This window comes from Canis aureus, chromosome 3, assembly GCF_053574225.1.
Source record: "Canis aureus isolate CA01 chromosome 3, VMU_Caureus_v.1.0, whole genome shotgun sequence".
Taxonomy (NCBI): Eukaryota; Metazoa; Chordata; class Mammalia; order Carnivora; family Canidae; genus Canis; species Canis aureus.
Window position 1 is genome coordinate 52,857,147 of NC_135613.1, and position 10,075 is coordinate 52,867,221.

Below are 10,075 nucleotides of genomic sequence, written 5' to 3' on the forward strand. Positions count from 1 at the left end.
AGAGGCTGGATGGAGATTGGGGAGGAAACTAATCAAACAGGAATGTTTTAGGGAAATTCTAAAGGCTGAAGAATATAGTCCCTCTAGGTGCCTTCACAAACCCTCAGTAAAGCATCACAGGCTTACTAATTCTGATGCATACCTAACGTGTTGTTTTCTTGTGGGACCCAAGGAAGAGCACAAGGCTTAAATCAAGATCAAGGTGAAGCCAAAACCAAGTGAGCCCATGGAGACAGGGAGGACAAACTTCAATGGGTTGCGCTGCTCTAGAATCCTGTTCCTCTGCACCTCAGTTAACCAACCAGGGGCACACCTGTTCCATGACGACAGGGTTGGGGTCTCGTCCATCTTTACGGCCCCTGCAGTACTCAGTACAATGTCAGGCACATTATGAGCATTCAATAGGTGTTTATGGAATCAGATTAACTTGGATACTTTTAATTAAGATATAATTGACATATAGCATTGTGTAAGTTTAGGTGTATGTGTATTGATTTGATACATTTATGTATTGCAACGTGATTACCACCACAGTGCCAGCTATCACCTCTCCTACAACACACAATTATTTCTTTTCTCTTTTCTTTTTTGTGGTGAGAACATTTAATCTATCCTCTTGACAAGTTGAGGTACATAATACAATATTGATGACTATAATCACTATGCTGTGCACGACAATCCCAACACTGATTCATCTTCTACCTGCAAGTTTGTATCTTTGACCAACACCTCAAAATCCCCCCCGCCCACCGCCAGCAACTACTATTTTATTCTCTATTGCGATGAGTTCAGCTTTTTTAGATTCCACATATTAGTGCGCAAGGCACACAGTATTTGTCCTCCCTGGTCTGATTTATCTCACTTATTGTAATGGCCCCAAGGTCACCCATGCTGCTGCAAATGGCAGGATCTCCTTCTTTTGCATGGCTGAATAATATTCTATAACATATACATCCTCTTCATTCATGAACAGATGCAGGTGGCTTCCATGTCTTGGCCATTGTAAAATAATGCTGCAAGAAACATGGGAGGGTAGATAGCTTCTCAAAATCCTGTTTTTATTTCCTTTGGATATATACCCAAAGTGGGATTTCTGGGTCTTACAGTATAGTTTTATTTTTTGAGCAATCTCCATATTTTTTTTCCATAGTGGCTGTACCAATTTGCTTTCCCACCAACAGAGCCCAGGGTTTCCTTTTATCTACATCCTCACCAACACTTGTTTCTTGTCTTTTTGATGATAGCCATTCTGACAGGTGTGAGGTGATATCTCATTGTGGTTTTGATATCCATTTCCCTGATGATGAATGATGCTGAGCATCTGTTCACGTGCCTGTTGGCCATTTGGATGTGTTCTTGGGGAAAACGCCTATTCAGCTCCTCTGCCCATTTGTATTTTTTTAAATTTGATTTATTTATTCATGAGATACACAGAGAGAGGCAGAGACACAGGCAGAGGGAGAAGCAGGCTCCTTGTGGGGGAGCCTGATGTGGGACTCAATCCCAGGACCCCAGGATCATGACCTGAGCCATAGGCAGACGCTCAACCACTGAGCCATGCAGGTGCCCTACCCCTGCCCATTTTTAATTGGATTATTTGCTTTCTTGTTATTGAGTTGAATGAGTTATCTGTTTTGAATATTCACCCCTTATTACATATATGGGTTGCAAATATTTTCTACCATTCTGCAGACTTCCTTTTTATTTCATTGCTTGTTTCTTCTGCTCTTGCAGAAGCTTTTTAGTTTGACATAGTCCTGCTTGTTCATTTTTCCTTTTGCTGCTTATGCTGCTTGTGTCACATCCAGAAACCACTATTGCCAACATCAATGTCAAGGAGCTTGTTTTCTTCTAGAAGTTTTTATGCTATCGGGTCTTAAGTTGAGGTCTTTAATCCATCCTGAGTCAATTTTTCTGAGTGATGTAAGAGTGATATGAGTGATACAAGTCCAATTTCACTGTTATGCATGTTATTGTCCAGTTTTCCCAACACTGTTTGTTTAAAGAGACTGTCATTTCCTCATTGAGTGTTCTTGGCTTAAGATGTATTTTTCTTTTCTTTTTTTTACATTTTTCTAATCCAGAGATAAGTCAAGAGCCTACTGTATTGACAGAGTTAATGCCCATCTCCCAAATCAAAGGACTTTAAAGTCTCTGTCCAGTATTGTCTCAATAAGTCTCCTTTGGGGACTTTTCTCTGCCCAGCTTTGTCCACTGCAGAACCAGGCACATCTGTGCAAACACAGACCTTCATCTCGTACATACCTGTGGGAAGAAGGTCTATTCAGGACAAACTGGCGTGTTTGGAAAACTGTCATGGCCCTGGCAGCCAGCATGGGATTGATCACTTTCCAGGCCAGATTCCTCTCCATCCTTGTGTCTCCTTCCATGCCATCCCAAGATTTGCTCTCTGCCACCCCAAGACAATGGCTGCAAACCACGCCTATACACAGATCACATTTGGCCTCACACCACCTAGAACAAGTTTAAAGTCAAGGTAACAGTCTCTGACATCTGCTTAGCTCTGTACATTTTACTGAATTCTTTCATGGGCAGCATCACTGTGATCTCACAGTAACCCTAAGAGGTACAGAGGGCAGGGTTTATTAGCCCCAGGCTTGGGTGATCAAACAAAAGGTTGGAAGGTTGAAGATGCAGCAAGCAGGCAAAGGAACTCTTACTCAGGATCTAAAGCATATGGAAAGTTTTTGCATGTGAAGTCAGTCGTCTGGGGAACAGAATCTACCAGTTCAAGCCGATGTACTTGTTCATCTGTTTAATTACTGTCCATTTCTTAATCTTCATATTTCTCCCATTTGGTACACTGTTTGACATAAGAGTAAGCCTTACTGAATATTTTAGAATTTTAATAAATGGCACATTTGCTTCCCCTCCCCCCAAAAAAGCATACTATCATTTTGTAACGATAAACAAGTAAACAATCAAAATACAGTTTTATAATTATGTTAATTTGATGAAAATTTGTTGGGCACTTATTATATGTCAGGAGCTGGAAAGAGAGAGAGAGAGGCAGTTATAGTGTGGAATTTAAGCAATGCATGAGAGCCTGAGCACATGGAATCCAATCCCCGCTCTGCTATTTTAGCTTTGGTACTTAGACAAATTATTGAATGTTACAGAGTTTCAGTTTCCTCCTCTGTAAAATGGAGACAAATAAAACATACTTCACAGTATAGTTGTGAGGATGATATTAGTTGCTACATGTAAAAGTTTCAGAGTGGTGTCAGGTCAATGGGAGTTTCTCAATAAATGTTAATATCACTATTATTACTAATAGGAATCCACCATGGAAAGGGCAGAGTCTGCAACTGGAGAAAAACTCAGATTTTTAAAATTACAAACTTAAATTCTGTGATTTTAAAAATAATTAAAACCCACATACATATTATGGTCAATTGGTTTTCAATAAAGGTGCAAAAGGAATTTGATGAGGAATTGAGAATCTTGGGCAGCCCTGGTGTTGCGCCGCCTGCAGCCTGGGGTGTGATCCTGGAGACCCAGGATTGAGTCCCACATTGGGCTCCCTGCATGGAGCCTGCATCTCCCTCTGCCTGTGTCTCTGCCTCTCTCTCTCTCTCTTTGAATAAATAAATAAAATATTAAAAAAAGGAATTGAGAATCTTTTCACAAACAGTGCTGGAAAAACTGGGCATATATATATGCCAAAAACAACAAACAAAAACCTACCTTGATCCTTACCTCCCACCATACAAAAAATTTACCTCATAATGGACCACAGACCTAAATGTAAGAGCTAACATGACAAAACTTCATCCTAAAATGATCCCTCATGCCCCTTTGCAGTCAACCCTCTCCCCCGACCCCCTCCCCATATCCTTGACAATCATCATCTGTTTGCTTCTGTCACTACAGTTTTGCTTCTTTTTAAGAATGCATGTAAAGTGGAATTACACAACATCGAGTTGAGTTTTTTGTGTCTAGCTTCTTGGTTTAGCAAAATGGTTTTGAGATTCATCCCATGTTCTTGCATATTTCTGAAGTTTGTTCATTTTTACTGCTGAGTGGTATTCCACAGTACGGATATAATGCAATTTGTTCATCTGTTCACACAAGAACACTTAGATTATTTGTATTTTACAGCTATTACAAATAAAGCTGCTGTGAACATCTGAGTGCAGGTCCTCGAATAGATGTGATCTTTTCATTTGGGTAAATACATGTTCGTCAGGTAGGTGACTGCTCATGAAAAACCGCTAACCCATTTTCCAAAGTGGAAAACAATTTTGCACTTCCATAGCCTCTAAGCCAAATTGGGAGGAAGATGAGGACAGGAAGGACTGCTTAGCTAACCTCCAAACTTCTGAGCAGGGGCACATACAATGTCAGACCAAGCAAAAGAGCAACCTTTATTCCTAAAACAAGACTTCAGGAAGACAGAGGCACAAGTAAAGTACAGAACAAACAAATACCCACTGTCTGAGGCCAAACCAAAGGCAGGGCCTCCTGTTGGCTGGATCTCAAAACATCTTAAACACAAGCTCACATTCTTCATTCATGCGCTCACCCTTTGGCATACAGAATTGCAAATATTTAGGGAACAAGAGGATGGGGACTATTGTATATACAGACCAAGGGCCCTCCTCCTGAACTATTTCCACTTCATGTGAGTATTTAATTCATATTTGCCTCATTTGTTTGAATTCATTAGACAGAGACTGAAGTTACAATGAAATCTAATAGTTCTATAAAATGCTAGAGGAAACACAAATAGCGGTGGAGCATTCTGTAAAAATGTCTCCTTGCAAGTCCTTCACTGACCACATCAGCCATAAGGCCACACAGACCTGCACACACAGGGCTATTTATCCACTCAGCAGAGGAAAGAGAGCACTGTGTGCTGGACAGGGCTGAGGGCAGGCAAAGGGACTCAGGCAGACCTGGACATCCTGCTGGGTATACACATGGTTGCAGATTGTCAGGCCAGAATCTGCAGGTGGCAATAGGCTCAGAGTTTAGACAGACTCCACAGTCTAGGGTAGGGCTTTTTAAGCGACATCCTGCAGAACTTTGAGGTTCCTCAAAGTGAACATGAGGGGATAAAGGGCCACTGACTACACTTTCTGGCCTTCAACCAAAGTAGCTCTGCTTTTAGGTGTTTTATATATATTGAAGTTTGCACAAGATTTTGTTGTTTTATTAAGAAAAAAAAATCTTGCTTGAAACAATTTGAAAATGACTAATGCAGAGCAAGACCCAAAAAGAAAGCCTTTACAGAGGCAGAGAGGTAGCATACATGAGTAAAGCAGGCTATGAAGCATATCAAAGGGAGTGGTGGGGACGGTGGCTAATGTGAATCCTCTAATAAGCAGCTGCTACTTGACTCCAAAGAGGTAGATACTTCCATCCATGTCAGGGGCAGAGGTGCACGAGTGTGTCCATATGGATCAGACATGGGCCACAGGAGGGAGGGGACTTTCATAGCACCTCCTACATACTGTTCCAGAAACCTGCCTACAGAAGCATGAAGACCTTGGCCAGAGGTGGGTAGTTAAACCTGAATTCCTAAGAGCTGAGGAAGGAACCATGAGCAGCCGCTGAAGTAAACATAGCAGATGCACCACAAGGAGTATATTTGAATATTCTCAGTACAGACCTCAAAGAACCCACAAATGAACTTCAGGAAAATGAGTCAGCTTTGCTCATCTACTAACTTGCTACAGTTGGAAGTTTTCAACACTCGATTCCATGAATACCAGTCATGTTAGACCTTTCTGGCCACCATCTTTCCTCCATCCCCAATTCAGACCTGGAGGGTCTTCTGGAAACTTCAGCCAGGATGGTAGGGCAGGAGGAAGAGAAACGTTTCCCACTCACTCCCTACCCAATGTAGATACACACACACACACACACACACACACACACACACACACCTTTCATAACAGGCATGGCTGGGCTGGGAGAGAGGATGGAAAGTTTAACCTTGAATATATTTGGAGGCCTTTTTTTTTTTCTCAAACACTGCATTGGTTTAGATATATTAATTATTAAAATAAAAATACTCTTGAAGCTAAAAATGATCAAAGGACTTTTCAATTCTTAAGAATGAGCTGGCTGACTCTGTTGGCCACCCAGGACTCCACCAAAGTGTGGAGGAGCCCACATCCCAAGGGAGCTGAGGGAGAAAGAATAAAGTTGTTAAAATAGTATTTTTTAAAAAAATATGGGTTAAGGGAAGGGCATTCCAGACCTTGGAAATAGGATGCCCAGAGATATTAAAATGTGAGAGTTTGAAGAAGAGCAGGAGGGCTCAGGTGACCAAAGCTAAGAAGTGAAAAGGGGAGATGGGGCCAGCTTGCAGAGAAGACTTGTTGGTGTTCTGAAGTGTGTCCTTTATTCTGCTAAGGGAAGGAAGTTCTCTGAGGAAGCAGAGATACATTCTCTCAGGTACTTTGAGAAGAGGCACCTGGGGACAGTGTGGACAGACTAGAGATCCTCCCTCTGGAGGTCATTACAATAACCCAAATGAAAGATGAAGGCTTCAGTTACGACCCTTGTGGTGGGGATGGAAAGAGGACAGATCTGAGAACCTCTCAGGAGGCAGAATTGATGGGAGCCAGCCCCTCTTTGGACGAGAGGGGTGGAGGAAGAGAAGGCAAGGACGGCCAGTCCTTTGAGCCTGAGCAACAGGGAACTAATGGTGCCAATAATCTGGATATGAGACAGAGGAGGAGAAATGAAGCAGGAAATGATGAGCTCAGTTTCAGACGTGGTGAGACAGGACATTCTGGGGAGGACATGTGAGAACAGATGGAAATCCCAGTCTGGGAAATGCTGAGAGGTCAAGGCTGCAAGACCAGCTCTTCTCTCCCTGTTCCTCATCCTCCTCAAGGGGATAACTCCAGAATAAGGTGCTCATCCACACTTGTAAAATTCTACCAATTATTTCTTAGCACATCTTAGGGGTAGAGGAGAAAAATGGATCTCCTCTTAGCATTTTCATTACATTCATTCTAAAATTATACTCTCCTGATTTCCAAGGACTTCCAGTGCCTGGTGTTGATATATAACCACATAACTTCACCCTCTGTATATAAGGCTGAATTACTTACGCCTCTTCCAGGGCTCACTCCTGACATGGGATGTCAAACAGAAATAGAACATGCATCTCCTGCATCTGGGGGTGAAACCTTACAGAGAATTCTATGGGCTGCAATAAATAATCCCTGATGTTCCTGGAAAGGAGCTTTGTGCGCAGACAAGGTAGGGTCACTGCAGATTTATGAGTGCGTCCTCAAGTCCGCAGGCTCTACACAGCTCAGGCCAAGGCCCTGACAGACAGTGGGAGGTCCGGGGGAAAAGCTACACAAGGACAGCTGGTCCCATGGCTGTGACACCTGGGCACCTCAAGAGCTATATTAACAGAGGTCCCCATGTTCTGGCTTTTTCACTGCTATGCTCACTGCCAGAAAAAGAGCTTGAGGTTTATACTGAAATCTGAGTGTCTTTGGACAGCCATTCAAGTCTGATACCAAGAACACTGGGATGCATGTGTACTGTTGCAAATCAATGTTTCTTGGCCACTCAGCATACCCAGAGCTGGCCTTGGATGAACTGGGTGTGGATGAAGATCACCTCCCCTCCCTGTCCTTGACCATTTTTCCTAACTGGTTTTCCTTCTCTCATTCACTTTCACTCTTTCCTCAAATTTTCCTATAAAAACCCCTTCCTTCCCCATGGGCATGGCTGGGCTACATTACTTTACCTCTGAAGACCTTCATTTTCTCACCTGCAAAATGAAGGTGTAAGACCAACTGCTCCTCAAACTTGAACATGCAAACTATTCCTCTGAGGCTGTTGATGAAAAACAGATTCTGATTTGGAATCAGAATCCTGTGGTAGGGCCCAAGATTCTGCGTTTCCAAAAAACTCACAGGTGATTTCAGGGCTGTTGACCTGCGAAGCTCACTCTAAGCAGGAAGAGGAATCATGATGGCAAAGAGTCCTCACCTGCAGGGCTCTCTTTGATTATGTCCACTCTGCACTTGTAAAGGCTGCTCATAGAACTGGGCTGGGAGTTCTGGGGATGCATCCAGCCCCAGAGGAGGAAAGGGAATGTGGTAAAAATGCATTCAAAGAATCCCATCGAACATTTGCCTTCAATGGAATAAATGATCTCTAAGTACCCTTACGAGTCAATGTTCTAGAACATCTGTGACTCTCTTCAACAGGGAGCATATCTTAAAAGTGGTCCATGTATGAAAGAGTCTAATGGACTCATTGGTGTCAATCATGGATCATGGAAGAAAAGCTTACAGAAATAAGGAGAACAGAAATCATAAAGACAAAGGTCAACAAAGTAGGACCAAAAAATTGATAGTTTTGTATAAACTAAGAAAAGTTAGTTTATATAAAAGGCTAATGAAAAAAAAAAAAGGCTAATGAAAGAACTAATATAAATTTATATATATATATAAATTTATATAAAAGGCTAATGAAAGAAAGGAGAAGTAACTATGGACATAGAAGATATTCTAGGAACTTTAAAATAATATGAACAGACACCAACAAATTTCAAAACTCAGAAACAATGGGCAACTTGTTTAAAAAGTATAAAATGCAACAACTTTAATATGAAAGACTGGAAAATTTATTTAGACCAATAATGCTTGAGAAATTAATAAAATTTTTAAAAAGCCTTCTCTCTAGCCTCACCCAGACACAACGCCAGGCCCCACAAGGATTGACAGGTAAGTGCTATCAAATGTTCAAGTAATAAATAATCTTCATATTATAAGTTGATCCTCCACAACAAAAAGATTGTGTTTTTTTAAGAGGGGAAAAATATAACCTTAATACCAAAACCAAACAGGGACAATACAAGGAAAGAAAATCATAGGCCAATTTCACTAATGAAAAGAGGTGAAAATCCTAAATTAAATATTGACTAACAGAATCCAACATATATTTCAAAATAATTCATCATAATCGATTTATTCCAGGTGTTGAAGGATGATTCAACATTAGAATAACTATCAATCTAATTCACAAAAATTAACACAGAAAAGTCAGCTGATTGTCTTAATCAACGAAAAAGCATTTCGTATGTGTCATACATTCTCATTACAAACATGCAGGGACCACCTGGGTTGCTCAGTGGTTGAGCGTCTGCCTTTGGCTCAGGGCGTGATCCCAGGGTCCTGGGATCAAGTCCCACATCGGGCTCCCCACAGGGAGCCTGCTTCTCCTGCCTATGTCTCTGCCTCTCTCGGTGTGTCTCTTATGAATAAATAAAAATCTTTTTTTAAAAAAGCAGAAAACAGTGATGTAAAGAGGCTCTCAAATTGATAAAGTTTACCTTTCAAAAACTATAGCAAACAAAACAGTTTATAACAAATACTATAGCAGAGCAAATGGAGGCTCTTTAGGAGGTAGAGAACAAAGCATATGTGTGTTGTCATCACTACTGTTTGCCATGGTTTGATAGGTCTTATCTAATTCAAAAAGATAAGAAAGAAGCAGAAGATTGGAAAAAGTAGGACTTCCTACTATTTGAAGAGGCTCTGCTCATTTACATAGAACACGCAAAGTAATTAAACTACTAAATGTTTACTGAACAGATAAGTAAATGAATGAATGGATGGGTGGATGCGATGGGATGGTTCAGCAGGATTCCCAGACATGAGCTCAACACATGAACACAACAGTGTTCAAAAAGCACCTTCCAGGATGGCAGTTTGAGAAGCTCCAATGTCTTAGTCTGTTGAGGCTGCTCTAACAATACTACAGACTGGGTAGTTTTTAAACAACAGAAATTGATTGCTCACCATTCTGGAGGTTGGAAGTTCAAGATTGTGGTGCCAGTGTGGTCAGGTGAGGGCCTCTACTCAGATTGCGGACTCCCTGTGGTACCCTCACATGATGGAAGGGGCTAAGGATCTCTCTGGAGCCTCTTTTATAAGGTGCTAATCCTCACTGTGAGGATCATGATTGGCAATTAGCCAACCCAATCACCTCATGGTTGGGATTAGCCAACCTAATCACCTCCAAAAGCCCCCCCATCCCCTTTGGGAGTTAGAATTCAACACATGGATTT